Here is a 14,548-nt window from a genome sequence, read left to right as displayed (position 1 = left end):
TAGGCTGCCTTTTGAAGATTTATTAAAACAAACTGATATGTCTTATAATGTGCATGTAACCAGAATGCATAACTGACAATGATAATCATTAACAGGTACTAATGTTATTTCAGCACAGAGAATGGAGCGAGACAGTCTAAAGCTCCATGCATACAGTAGAGGAAATCCAAACTGCGATAATTAAATGCAAATAAACCCTGGGGTGAAAATTTCTGGTCTCCCTAAGATAAGAGAAATGTATTTCTATCGTCTATACTTCATTTATTTCTCTTGAAGACTCTAATTTGTTTTTAAGCTAATAGATCAAACATTCTTGTAACAGTTCGTACAACTGTCTCAAATATGTGCAAAGTACCCGCCAGGCTAGGACCACCAGCAATTTTTTATGATTTCTTTACACTACAAATATTTGGCAGAACTGAAATCACCCAATAAAATAAACCTGTGGATTCATCTGCAGTTTTAGACTCTCTCCAAGTATTCTTTGGACTCTTTCCCAAAATAACTGATGCTCATCATATTCCAATATCAGATGAAAATATGTCCTAATTTTCATGTCTCACTACCACCATCTGTTATTAAAGAGAAAGTCTTCTTTTTCATAGCCAGCCAGGTGGCTTGGCGGCAGCCACGCGGCCATGAGAGAGGCTCCGGTCCGGCAGCACTTTTGGTTCTCGTCACTGCCAGACTGGCGGAGTTCAGACATGTTACAAAGGCAGAGCACTGATGCTGCGGTGGTAGAAGAGCAATGCTTCCGGCATCAGCTCCTCCAGCCAGTTGGTACCCAAGGAAATGCTAGCAACGGAACATAGACGCTGGAGGATTTGCATGGTGTTTATGTGCGTCCAAGGGAGAGGAAGTGTAGAGTTTAATTTGGGATTAATCATGGCAATCTCTCTGCTTGAAGGAACGATTCAGGGGTCCTATCTGGACATGCCGTTGGACAGAGTTAGGTGAGATTGGGGGAGGCCCCCCAATATGGGTGGAAATTAACAGAGAAAAGAAATCTGCTCTAATATAAATAAACTCTATGAGTCAACCAGTAGAGGTATTCATTTGGGACCTGCTCCAAAGCCCATTGACCACAATGGGAGTCTGCACTGGCTTCAGTGGGCTTTGGATCAGGTCATTGATGGTTTAGAGTCCCCATACTTTAGCTTCACAGTCTTTCGGCTCTTCCCAGGATTATATCCATGAGAATTTGAACATTAAAGCCTCTCTCCCTACACCAGGTGTATTTATTTATAAACTGATTAAAGCCTGTGTTCTCCATGCCATTGCCTTTGGCAAATCAGAACTGACTTTACTTTCTGCAGAGCTCCTGTCAAAGCATCCAAGATTGCTGCCCTTGGAAAGAACGAGGCTGCATCCAGGACAGGTGTTCCAGAGTTCATGAAAGTCCTTTCCATTGCAAAACATTCAGGTGGTGCATTTATAGTGTTACTAACAGTAGGCCTTGTAGATCCAATAAAACTACTGGAACATCTGGAAAATGGTGTCAATTTTACACGCTTTGCAGCAACAAGAAGCCTGACTTTTGTTTCCACTGGCCACCCAGCTGTGTGGTGGGCCATGCACTTGTGTGTATTGCTTATTAGAGTTGACATCCACCCCGACTGTTGTAAGGCGCTCCTGATTTTACAAAGCTTGTCTCAGACCCCATTAGACTAGTTGGCACAAGAAAATCCTTTGCTTGGTGACTTGGTAACACTGAGTTAAAATATCATATCGAGGGCCCTACCAAATTCACAGCCATGAAAAACATGACACGGGCCATGAAATCTGGTCTCACTCATGAAATCTAGTAGTGTAGGGGAGGGCAGGGCTGGGGGCTCTTACCATGTGCCAGGCTCCAGATGCTAGTCCCAGCCAGCTGAGAAGGGACGGGACTTCTTCTTCTCCTGCAGAAGCTGCTCCCAGGGCCAGGTCAGACCCATCTCTGGGAACTTCCCCCAGCTGCAGGAAGCTCCGTGGATGCTGGCTGGGATCCTAGCTCTGAAGAGAGTGCCACTGCCAACAGCAGTGCAGAAGTGGAGGTGGTAAAAATCAGAGGGGTAGCCGTGTTAGTCTGGTTCTGTAAAAGCAGCAAAGAGTCCTGTGGCACCTTATAGACTAACAGACGTATTGGAGCATGATTCTTGCTTGCATATTTATACCTGCCTCTGGAAATTTCCACTACATGCATCTGACGAAGTGGGTATTCACCCACGAAAGCTCATGCTCCAATACGTCTGTTAGTCTATAAGGTGCCACAGGACTCTTTGCTGCTTTTATGGTGGTAATAATGTGAGCCCTCTACAATAGTCTTGTGACACCCCCCCCCCCCCGCCCCAGCCTGCTTTTGGGTTGGGACCTCAACGTTAATAACACCATCAAATTTCAGATTTAAATAGCCGAAACCGTGAAATTTATGATTTTTTAAATCCTATGACCATGAAATTGACCAAACTGGGGACCATGGATTTGGTAGGACCCTAACCATATCACAGGGGTCGCAATCTATGATGTTTTGATGCAGCAACACAACTTTGTGACACACGTCATAATATCAGGAAAGGTAGCAACCAGAGCTGGTCAGGAACTTTCCAACAAAAGATGTCTTTGATATAAAATGCAGCTTCTGCAAAATTGGTACTTTCCATCGGAAAATGTTCATTGTGCTGACACTTTTCAATTTTCCATCTGGAAAATGGAAGCAAAGCATTTAGTTTTGGATCAATCCAAACTGAAAACAGTTCAGGTTGAGTCTTCCCAAACTGGAAATGTTTCAGTTCCTGTGAGGTTCAACTAGGGTGACCAGATGTCCCAATTTTATAGGGACAGTCCCGCTATTTGGGGTTTTTTCTTATATAGGCATTGATTATCCCCCACCTCCGTCCTGATTTTTCACATTTGCCATCTGGTCACCCTAGGTTCAACATTAACCTGCATCCACCTAGGCTATCACAATGCATCAGACAAGTCCCATAACTGCTGTGCATCATGGGAAATGTTGTCTGGCCAGGGAGCTTGACCACTGCAGAGAAATGGGGGCCTAAATTTATCGAAAGTACAACTCTGACAAGCTGGGGCAGTTCATGCATCTGCAGTTAAGTGTTGAATCAACCGGAAAATAAACATTTTGATTCAGGAATGTTGAAATATTTCAATGTTTCAAAATCAGATTTTTTTAGAACTTTTCATTCTGTGTCATGTTTTGATATTTTGACTTGAGGGCCCAATTTAGGATGAAAACAAATGTCAAAATATCAGACTTTCCTGCAGGACAGAAATTCAATCAGCTCTAGTGACAAGTCTGTTCTTATGCCTAAAACTAACTCTGTTGGCTGATAGGGAGTATTGGACCATGCAGAGATGTCTTAAACTCTACAATGTGAATGTTAGATTCAATATTAAATATTATCAGCCTCACTTCATAGATGAGGAAACTGACTCGGACCTCACCTACATGAGTTTCTCCCCGTTAGGAGACTATCTTAAAACATAGGCCTATAATAGCTTTTTTTGGTTTTTGCAAAGCAAGATTAAAGTGATTTTGAAAAAAAAAACAGTTTTAATACAGTTTTCCACCATCCACACCAGCCTGCATAACTATCTTTAACTTGTACTTGTGGAAACAGTTTTTTTAAAAGTAATTTCCTAAGAAGGGGAGAAAACATAGGCCTCGATTCTGGCCTGCATGTGTAAATGAAAGCTGTGGCTGCACTTCCCTGGGTAATGAGGGTGTAAGGGACTAAGCTAGCCATCCAAATCACCCAGTATTTTTTACACCAGCAAAGTATAACCGCAAACCGGAGCTCTTTTGGGTGTGACCCTGTAGCCACACACCTCTTCCCCTCTGCCCAGCCCATTGTCTCTGCAGCAGCTGCAGTTCACAAGGACATGATGGCACTGAACTGATGCCTCTATCACTGCAGCTTGGGGAATTTGGAGAGTAGCACAAGCGGGGAAAGATCTCTGTTGGCTGCATGTGAATATAGGCATGAGCTGTTTCTAAGGCAAATCCTGAATACATCTGTAGAGAAAAATGCCCCACTAGATAAGCTCTCACTGTCACGGCACAAATACAGGGCCGCCCAGAGGGGGGGGCAAAGGGGGCAATTTGCCCCGGGCCCCGGGCTCCGCAGGGGCCCCCAAGAGAAGAGCGGAGGCTCCCGCCTCCGCCCCTCTCCTGGAGCCTCAGCGTCTCCGGCGGGGCCCCGGAGCCCCGCCCCGCTCAGAGACGCGTGGTGAGCGGGGCGGGTCTGGGAGCTCCAACGGGGCCTGAGCCCAGCCCCGCTCAGAGCGGCGTGGGGAGGGGGCGGGGCAGCTGCCTCCGCTCGGCGTGGAGCTCACAGCCCCGCCCCCTCACCACGCGGCTCTGAGCGGGACGGAGCTCAGGCCCCGCCGGAGACGCGCTCGGTAAGAGGCTGGGGCCGGGGCCGGGGCCGGGACCGGGGCGGGACCGGTGGCGGGGGGGAGGAGCGGGACCCGCCGGGGCCGGGGGCGGGACCGGGGGCAGGGGGGGAGCGGGACCCGCCAGGGGCGGGGCCGGGGCCAGGGCGGGGGGGGAAGCGGGACCCGCCGCCGCTGCCGCCGCCGAAGCACAGCCCGGTCTTCGGCGGCGGGGGGCCCCTTCTGTTCCGGGACCCACCGCCTAAGGGCCTGGAAGGCCCGTGGCGGGGCCCCCCCCCCGCCACCGAATTACCGCCAAAGACCGTGCTGCGCTTTGGCGGCGGTCCCGCTTCGGCGGTAATTCGGTGGCGGGGGGCTCCCGCCGCGGGTCTTCGGGGCACTTTGGTGGCGGGTCCCGGAACGGAAGGGCCCCCCCGCCGCCGAAGACCCCGGGCCCCCGGAATCCTCTGGGCGGCCCTGCACAAATACTGTAAAGTTCCCCGCCAAGGTCTGCTCCGGTGCAGTGTTTACACAATAGTCAGCAAAAGGGCCCTTCCCCATGTCTGACAAGCACCAGTTGGAGGTTGAGGCGCCCACCTTACCAGCTGCTATTCTGCCCAGATGCTTTGCCACGCTTTTCCCTCTCTCTCACAACTCCTGCCTATGCCAGCTGGCTTTCACACGGTGTGCCCAGGCAAACATGTTCCATGAGGGTGACCCACCATGTTACACAAAGGCCAACAGGCTACCTAGCAGGCCAAAAATCTTATACAAAAAAGGGCAGCGCGGAGAAGGAAGCACATAAAAGGACACGGGGCTCATGAGGGGATATTGGCTGAGGGAGAGACACTGAGACTGGCATTGTTAGATGATGCTACTGAGTGGGCTTTCTGTACAGCAGCTGTGCACATTAGTTTAGAGCAGCCCCACCGCTCTTCTGCTTTTACACTCATTGACTCTAAGACCAGAAGGGACCACTGTGATCATCTAGTCTGACCTCCTTACATTAGTCCCGCATGCCAATGTTTTTCTAGCCGCCCCGCCTGAGAACGAGTACACTAGAATTTTGCACTCCATGTTCCTTCTTGGCTAAGCCACACCCATTTTAGGGGGGGAAGGATCACTTCAGAAGTGTAGAGTGGGTGGCCCCGGTGACAGCCACCATCTTGACCATCACTCTAGGGCTCCCCAGAGCCAGCTGGGGATGTAACACTCATATCCTCTGTGGATTGCCACACTGTGGGGGGCCCTGTAATACACACTCACCATGGGTTACACTCCCACTGTACACAGGCATAGTGGTTTACCCATTGTGAAACACAATGGTAAACTAAGTCCATACCATAATAATTGGAGATATACCAATCTACTAGAACTGGAAGGGACCTTGAAAGGTCATTGAGTCCAGCCCCCTGCCTTCACTAGCAGGACCAAGTACTGATTTTTGCCCCAGATCCCTAAGTGGCCCCCTCAAGGATTGAGCTCACAACCCTGGGTTTAGCAGGCCAATGCTCAAACCACTGAACTACCCCTCCCCCATACAGGTGAGTTAAATGGTTTGCCCAAGGCCACACAGTGAGTCAGTGGCTGGACTCTCATAACTCAGGAGACCCTGGCTCCGCCTCACTTATGCAATCTATGCCACCTCCTCTAAGGCATAGTATATTGGGGTCATTGTATAAAATTCAGGATCCCTTTTAAAGAGGAGTGTGTGGCAGAAGCAGTCAAAATTAACTGATGCTTTTCGTTCTTGTTCAAAAATCAGTTTTGCAAAGGTACATTTGTTAATTAATTTTGCACAATTTCATTAGGAAAACTCCCTCCCAGATTAAAAATCTAAATGCCAAGTTTCAGCCCATAAGGGTGTTTTTGTTCCCCTTTTTCTGGCAACACGGTTAACCCCTGAAAATAGAGGTTTATTATGGAAATGCTGACAGCTCCTTAAGCAGAGCATCGCATTTGCAACTCTGTAATTATGCCTACTTCAAAATGCTCCAAAGAAAACAGGATTTTCTTGTTCAAACAAATCTTGAATGGTTTTAGACCCCGATTGAAATCATTCAGAGCAAGAAAGGACTGCCTTATATATTTGAAACCAGGGCTGTACCAGGGAGATGTGCAAGGAGCTAAATGCAGACTGACTTTACAACGTTACTCTAATTAGATCCACATCTCTGCCTTTCTCTCTTGAATGAGTAAAACCCAGATTAACTTTATTATTAAATTTCTTGATTGATTTAGAAAGTCAATGTGGATTAAAATGAGTCTAGATATCTTCCTCTAATCTCACCCAATATGGAGCCAATCAACGTGTCTCTGTAACTAACAAACTTGTTTTATGTCATCTCTCAACAAGATACTGCATTATTAGATATAAGGTTAGTTGAATTAATGAATGGTCCTTAAAGAAAATGGAGCTTAGTAATTTCCCTGTTGCATTTTTATCTCCCCACAGAATACCACTCGTCAGCTTTTCCGTGGCCTTAAAGATGGTTACAAGTAAATGTGTGGTGCCTAAAGTGTGTGGCGTATTTAAATTATAGACCAACCAGCATTTCATTGCCACTTTCCTGGTAAAGGCAGACATATGCCTATGTTGAAAAGTTTTCCAGGATCTCATTTCTATAGCATATGACCAGGGCATAGCTAGCTACGAGAGCATATATATACAATATATATGAACAAGATCACCAAGCTGCACCCAAAGGAGCACAATAAATTATAGAGGGGAATTTTCCCTCCCTCCATCTGCAAGTTATGATTTTTGTCATTATTGTTGTTTCTAAATACTGATTCTTCCCAGTTACATTCATTATACCCAAGCTTTACTGTGGGGAGTTATAAGCCTCAGACTAAGGAGGAACTTGGTTTCAGGGTGGTCCTGCTTAAAAAAATTATATGTGGGGAGGGATTACAAGTGACTCTCCATCTTCCCGCCCTCTGTGCATCTACCCAGAGCCCAGGCCAGCTACTCAAATTGGGCGCTGGCATGAGGATTTGGTTCATAAGCAAACAAGAGTCTTCCCTGACTACACAGCCCTCATAAATTTTCAGAATGGAAATTTTGTACATCATTCTTGGGAGTGGTTCTTTGTACTTCTGCTGGGGCGGCGTATCTATCATGAAGAGGCCATGTTTGGGCCTCTCCTTTTGGTGGTCCCATCTCTTCACCCCACATCACTTTCCCCTTTGTGAGGCTTGCAGTGCTGATGCCTTCACAGCAAAAACTCCTGAGAGTCCGGAGTAAACCTCACAAAAACCAGGCCGAAGCCTGAGCATCAGCAGGCAGACCCCTGTTATACGCTTTCAAACCATCTAGTATGCACTCCCAGCCTGCACTAACTCAGCTGGCAGATTCAAAACACAGGGCAACCACAGGTCTTGAATTCAGGGAGTTCAAAGGCTGCAATTATGTCCGGCCCCTACACAGGGTTGCAATGGGATGGGTGAGGGTATCCTTGTGCCCTTGTACCTCCATTAGTCCCCTGTGCAATAATCCAGCCTTGTATTAGTTTCTGTGTATATGGTGCTATGCAATTATGATAATTTTATTTGCTCTCTTCTGCAGCCTTACATTTCAAGAGCAGCTGCCATTAGGGATGCAGACATGATACAGTATGCTGCAATGGAGTCAAACCCCTCCTGCTTTTTCCTTCTATTTTTCCTGTTTCCTGCTGTGGTTCCTTTAAGATACCATAAAGGTAATTTAGACTGGAAGTATATGGTTTTTGTGTATGGAAAACCATGACAATTTAGCTTTTGTATCAACCAAATATGTACAGGAAGGTGTTGCACCCATATCAGCACAGCTGCATGACAGCACAGATGACCCAGTGGTTAGCCTGGGGCTCAGGAAGCTCGAGTGCAGTTCTCTGTCCTGACACAGGCTGTCTGTGTGACCCTACATAAGTGATGCAGTCTACGATTTTTTACAAGTATTTAGGCGTTGCTACACTCAGCATTGCAATGCCTTAGTCTCATTTTCAAAAGTGATGTGGGCACTTAGGAGCCTAAATCCCCCTTACTGCCAGGGGCAGCTCTAGGCGCCAGTGCACCAAGTGCATGCCTGGGGCAGCAAGCCGCGGGGGGCGGCCTGCCGGTCACTGTGAGGGCAGCAGTCAGGCTGCCTTTGGTGGCATGCCTGCGGGAGGTCCCCGGTCCCATGGTTTTGGCGGCAATTCGGCGGCAGGTACGCCTGACTGCCGTGCTTGGGGCGGCAAAATTCATAGAGCCACCCCTGCTGACTGTCAATGAGATTTTCGCTCCTAATGAGACCTGGTTCCTAAATTAGTTAGGCATTGCAACGTTTAGCATAGCAACACCTAAATATCTGGTCCTTAGTCTCTCTGTGCCTCAGTTCCCCGTCTGTAAAATGGGACAATAGCACTTCCCTGCCTCACAGGGTGTTGTGAAGATAAGTACATCAAAGATTGTGAGACACTCAGATAATGGGGCCCATATAAATACACACCTTGTAGAGAATCTAGAGTCAAAAAAGCCCTTTTCACTAATTCAGCTAGCTTATCACCCTTCCAAGTCTCCCTTCCTATTTTCTCCAGAGTTGTGTCTCATCTTAAAGGTAGTCCTGGCAGAAAATTTTCTGATGAATCCTTTTGTCAATGGAAAATTGGGCTTTTGACTAAACAAAACTTTTGGTGGAAAAGTGTAGCCTGAAAACAAACAAACAAAAATATCAGTTGAAAATGGCCTCGAACCAACATTTTCCATGGATTTTTTCCCCCATCCTCTCATTATTTTCCAACCAGCTCTATTTAAATTCCATGCCCATCACTTCCTTTAGAAGATTAGTCCATAGGCTAATAGAACTCACTATCGGAAGGCTGTGCATGACAGTCACCTGAATTTTCCAGAGAGGAAGGATAATGGTGTGTTTAATGCATGGGCTGGAACTCAGGGCATTTGGGTTTAATTCCCATCGCTGCCATGGATTTCCTGTGTGACCTTGGGCAAGCGACTTAGTCTATCTGTTCCTCAGTTCCCCATCTCTAACATCAGGGTAAATATACTCCCTTTCCCCCATCCTTTATGTGTCTTGTCTATTCAAAGTGTAAGCTCTCTGGATAAGGACTGTTTCTTGGTGAGTGTATGTACATCCCCCACCACAACCAAGCTCCACATTCAGTTCAGTCCTCTGAGTGCTATTGTAATGTAGTATAAATAAAAAACAAATTCAGGTGTGGGTTCTAAACCCCCCCCAACTTTCTTGAGCTGAAGATAGGTTTCAAAACCCACTGGAAGGGCAGAGGCCACATGCAAAATTTGAATTCTGATCTGGGTTTGCAGCGAATTTTGGATCTGGGGATCCTTTGACCCCATTCCCAACTTTTCCTTCGTAATTTCTTTTCTTTGTAGCTAACTGTCTTATTCTGTTTCTTAGGCTAAATAGCTACTGTCTGGGCTTGGTTTTTAGAAAGGAGAAAGGAAGAGTGAGCAAAAAGTTCTTGCTGGGCTCTCTGCTGCAGGAAGAAAATGGGATGAGGTGGCAGGGACAAGCTGTGAAAGCACTAAATAAATAAAACCCAAGTAAGAGGAAAAGGTAGCTGTTACATCATCAGCTTTTGCAGAGCCAGCCAAGGTTTGTTCGCTTTAACAGCTGCTCATGTGAGCAAGAGCTTGCGGGGTCAGGCTCATAAGTGGGAGTGAGTTTTGCTATTGACACAAGCTCTGCAGGACAAAGGGTTGGACTCCAAGCTACACCACAGAACATTAGCTTTAGTAAAACAACGGATAGTTTAGACTGGAGGAACTAAACTTCAGATGCAGAAATTTTACAGAAACCTTATTCAAGCAGAACTTCTACTAGTTTCAGTGGCAGTTAGGCCCCGCTAAGGAGGTGTAATCCTGTGATGATCTGCAGCACACAGCAGCAGCCCTCAAACACTTTACTGACACTTCACACTATAGATTTGCCCTATAATAGGAAATTTTTCTCAGCTGGGGAAAAGGGGCTGGCCTTTTAAATCTGGCAGAAATCAACAGCTACCCCCCCCTAACGTGGCCAGTTTGTAACTAGCTCCCCTCTGGCAAGGTGTCCTCCTGGTAAGTCTTCTTAACTCCTGTGGAGTTTTCCCTTTCTTATTTTTGAGCATGTGACACATTGTTAGAGGAATGCAGGATCTGGCCACTAAACTGTGAATTTAAAAGTGTGAGTGGGTGTGGAACAACTTGAAGATATCTAGCTACTTTATGTGGGACTCTACCACTATCTGATTTGTAGGCTCTTTTTGGTTTACAAACAGACTTTTTTTTAAACTTCCTCTTGTGTTCAATTCACAACAGGCTCCAGCTTATCCGCTTTGTTTTTCTATTGGAGAGACATTTTGTAACTATTGTATTTACAGAGCAAATCTCTCCGCTCCCCTCCAAAAAAGGCCAAAGTGAAACAAAAGCCCTGAGATTCACAAAGCACAAACAGCATAGAAATTTAAACCTATAATAGTGTGCTTGGATTGCAGCTCTCCTTCAGGAAAACAACAAACCAAAGCAAAAAAAGGTCTCAATAAATCGGTTGACTTAAGAGGAGATAGCAGTTCTGCAATGATTCAGGCTCCATATGGAATTTATATGGAATGCAACATGCAATAAACAATAGTACACACAGATGAGTCTGTGGATGTTCTCCAGCTGTCTACCCATGTCTTTGATGGCAAGCTACAAAGTTCTTTCCCTACATAGTCATCTCTGCAGGAAGTATGAGGTGACTCCCCTATGTTCTTGTATCAGATTTAGCAGCGGAATAATAATAATAAAGGGAACCCGAAAGTTTATGAAGCCCAATACTGCTGTATTGAGCTTTAATTTCCATTTGTTCAACGCTGTATGCTTTTTATTATTTAATTCCTATTAAAATGAGCAAAGCAGTGAATGACTACAGTGAAATTCTAGGTGAAGAACAGCCATATTTTCCCAGTGGTATAGAGTTTGAGGCAAGTACTGGTGAAGGTGCTATTCTTGGCTGCCCTGTTGGGGATAGTGGACAATCAAACCTGGGTTTCTCCTACCTACCTGACCTGGGTGTGAATCATATTTGGGTTAGACATATATCTTGATGCTTCTTGGGCCAGCCAGTCTTGCAAAGACTCTAGTATGGAGTCTGACTGAGCTCTAATGAAAATGCTAATCCCAGTAGCAAACAGTATCCACTTCATTCTTCCCCAGTTTACAGATAGTCAGGACAGTGGTTATGCACCAAATTCTGCAGTCCTAAATGGAAGTTTTGTTGAACTAAGGTCCACAGAATTTGGCCTGGAATTTTTCCCCTGCTTGGAAGCCAACCACAGACAGGCTTTTTAGGGTAGGTCCCTTACTTTCAACAGGGCCACGGCCATTGGATTTGTGTTGTAGGACACAGGGGGGGCATGTGTCCTTCCCCCAGCCTGTGGGGAGGATCCACTGAGCCCAGGCACTCAAATAATTATGGGGGACAACAGAAAACATAACAAGGGCAAGTGTGAAGGTCAAAAAAGGGAACCTGAAGGGGATACTGAGCAGAGAACCCCAGAGAGCACCCACTGCTCCTTGAAGGTGTCAAGGGAGCCAGCGGATGCTGCCCAGAGGAACTTTGCCTGGATGCGTGAATAGAGGGAGGATCAGAAATAGGCCCCACGGTTGCAGAGAACCCCTTCAGCCAACATCCTCTCCCTGGTGTTGTAGATGGCCACCTTGGCCATCACCAGGAGAAGGTTGAGGAGGAGGTTCCGTGACTTTGGATAGGGTGTGCATATATGAGAAGGTGGGGGGGAGAAGTGCAGCCAAAAATGCAGCAGTACATCAAGGAGGAGCTGAAAAAGGGGGTGCAACCGGGCACACTCTAGGTAAACGTGCGCCAGGGTCTCCCTCATGCTTTAAAAGGGACAGGCAGCAGGGACGGAGATGAACCACGCCAACTACGTGAAAGAAGGAGCTGCCAACCAATATCCCCTGCAGGCTGTAGGACTAAGGTGGAATATAGGCTGGTCCACTGGGATTCCTCATGGGCTTGTATTGGATTTAAGGCAGTCAGGGGGTTTCAGGCACCAAAAGACCAGGAAGAGAGAGCCTTGGTGACTCTAGAAGTTCTACAGAAAAGGCTACTTTATCCTTCAGGACAGCCTGTGTTGTACCTAGATCTATTTAATGTGCCAAGTCATTTAATTGCCCAAGATACTGATCTCCTTGACTTAAGTGGTTTTACTCTGAATGTACAACAGTGTAGATTCTGAATTGGAATCCAGCTTTCTGTGTGTCTTTCTGCATCTGCAATCTGGTGATAATAAGGCTAATTTACATACTCCTTACTGGAATATCGAGAGGACAGATTGGTCCTTACTTGTACAACATTGTGAAGATGTTAAGTGTTATGACCAGAATTTTCAGAAGAGTGCAGCCCCCAGGCTCAGGGCCAGTTTTTCAAAAGCTCTTAGTACCCATCTAGGGATCAAAATAAGCAGGCGCATATTAAAAAGACCTGAGCATACTGGATGCTATGGCCTTTGAAAATCTGGTCATCAGAATCCCAATGGGAGCAGCTGGGTGTGGAGCACTTCTGAAAAATCTATCCATTGGGTAAAAAGAACGAGGAGTACTTGTGGCACCTTAGAGACAAACAAATTTATTTGGGCATAAGCTTTTGTGGGCTAAATAAATAAATAAATTTGTTTGTCTCTAAGGTGCCACAGTACTCCTCGTTCTTTTTGCTGATACATATTAACATGGCTACCCCTCTGAAACCTGTATCCATTGGGTAGGGGCTTAAAATGGGAGCTGATCTCTTTTTACAATATAGACCAAGTTGTGGATGCTGAACTTAAGAACATAAGAAAGGCCGTACCGGGTCAGACCAAAGGTCCATCTAGCCCAGTATCTGTCTACCGACAGTGGCCAATGCCAGGTGCCCCAGAGGGAGTGAACCTAACAGGCAATGATCAAGTGATCTCTCTCCTGCCATCCATCTCCATCCTCTGACGAACAGAGGCTAGGGACACCATTCTTACCCATTCTGGCTAATAGCCATTTATGGACTTAGCCACCATGAATTTATCCAGTCCCCTTTTAAACATTGTTATAGTCCTAGCCTTCACAACCTCCTCAGGTAAGGAGTTCCACAAGTTGACTGTGCGCTGCGTGAAGAAGAACTTCCTTTTATTTGTTTTAAACCTGCTGCCTATTAATTTCATTTGGTGACCCCTAGTTCTTGTATTATGGGAATAAGTAAATCACTTTTCCTTATCCACTTTCTCAACATCACTCATGATTTTATATACCTCTATCATGTCCCCCCTTAGTCTTCTCTTTTCCAAGCTGAAGAGTCCTAGCCTCTTTAATCTTCCCTCGTATGGGACCCTCTCTAAACCCCTAATCATTTAGGGAAAGCAGTAGAACAGAGACCCTGGACTTCAGAAAAGCAGACTTCGACTCCCTCAGGGAACTGATGGGCAAGGTCCCCTGGGAGAATAACATGACGGGGAAAGGAGTCGAGGAAAGCTGGCTGTATTTCAAAGAAACCTTATTGAGGTTGCAGGAACAAACCATCCCGATGTGTAGGAAGAAAAGTAAATATGGCAGGCGACCAGCTTGGCTTAACAGTGAAATCCTTGCTCGTCTTAAACAAAAAAGAACAGCTTACAAGAAGTGGAAGATTGGACAAATAACCAGGGAGAAGTATAAAAGTATTGTTCAGGCATGCAGGAGTGAAATCAGGAAGGCCAAATCACACTTGGAGTTGCAGCTAGCCGGAGATGTTAGGAGTAACAAGAAGGGTTTCTTCAGGTATGTTAGCAACAGGAAGAAAGTCAAGGAAAGTGTGGGCCCCTTGCTGAATGAGGGAGGGAACCTAGTGACAGAGGATGTGGAGAAAGCTAGTGTACTCAATGCTTTTTTTGCCTCTGTCTTCACAGACAAGGTCAGCTCCCAGACAGCTGCACTCTGCAGCACGGTATGGGGAGGAGGTGACCAGCTCTCTGTGGAGAAAGAAGTAGTTCGGGGCTATTTAGGAAAGCTGGACGAGCACAAGTCCATGGGGCCGGATGCGCTGCATCCGAGGGTGCTAAAGGAGTTGGCCGATGAGATTGCAGAGCCATTGGCCATTATCTTTGAAAAATCATGGCGATCAGGGGAGGTCCCGGATGACTGGAAAAAAGCTAATGTAGTGCCCATCTTTAAAAAAGGGAAGAAG

At 46.3% G+C, this 14,548-nt stretch overlaps 1 protein-coding gene and 1 long non-coding RNA gene across 4 annotated transcripts in view; one reads left to right on the top strand and one right to left on the bottom strand.

Annotated features, from left to right (window-relative positions):
• Window positions 1-14,548, bottom strand: part of RUNX2 (RUNX family transcription factor 2) — a 486,380-nt gene that overhangs the window by 121,002 nt on the left and 350,830 nt on the right. The gene's annotated exons all lie outside the window — the stretch shown is intronic.
• The window catches only part of LOC123366113, a 36,161-nt gene continuing 31,999 nt past the window's right edge, over window positions 10,387-14,548 (top strand). Inside the window, exon 1 of the long non-coding RNA XR_006577932.1 lies at window positions 10,387-10,434. This is a non-coding gene — a long non-coding RNA (uncharacterized LOC123366113). The remainder of the gene's footprint in view (window positions 10,435-14,548) is intronic.

The sequence above is a fragment of the Mauremys mutica genome, chromosome 3, assembly GCF_020497125.1.
Source record: "Mauremys mutica isolate MM-2020 ecotype Southern chromosome 3, ASM2049712v1, whole genome shotgun sequence".
NCBI lineage: Eukaryota > Metazoa > Chordata > Testudines > Geoemydidae > Mauremys > Mauremys mutica.
Note: the sequence above shows the minus strand (reverse complement) of the source record. Positions and strands in the feature narration are given on the sequence as shown.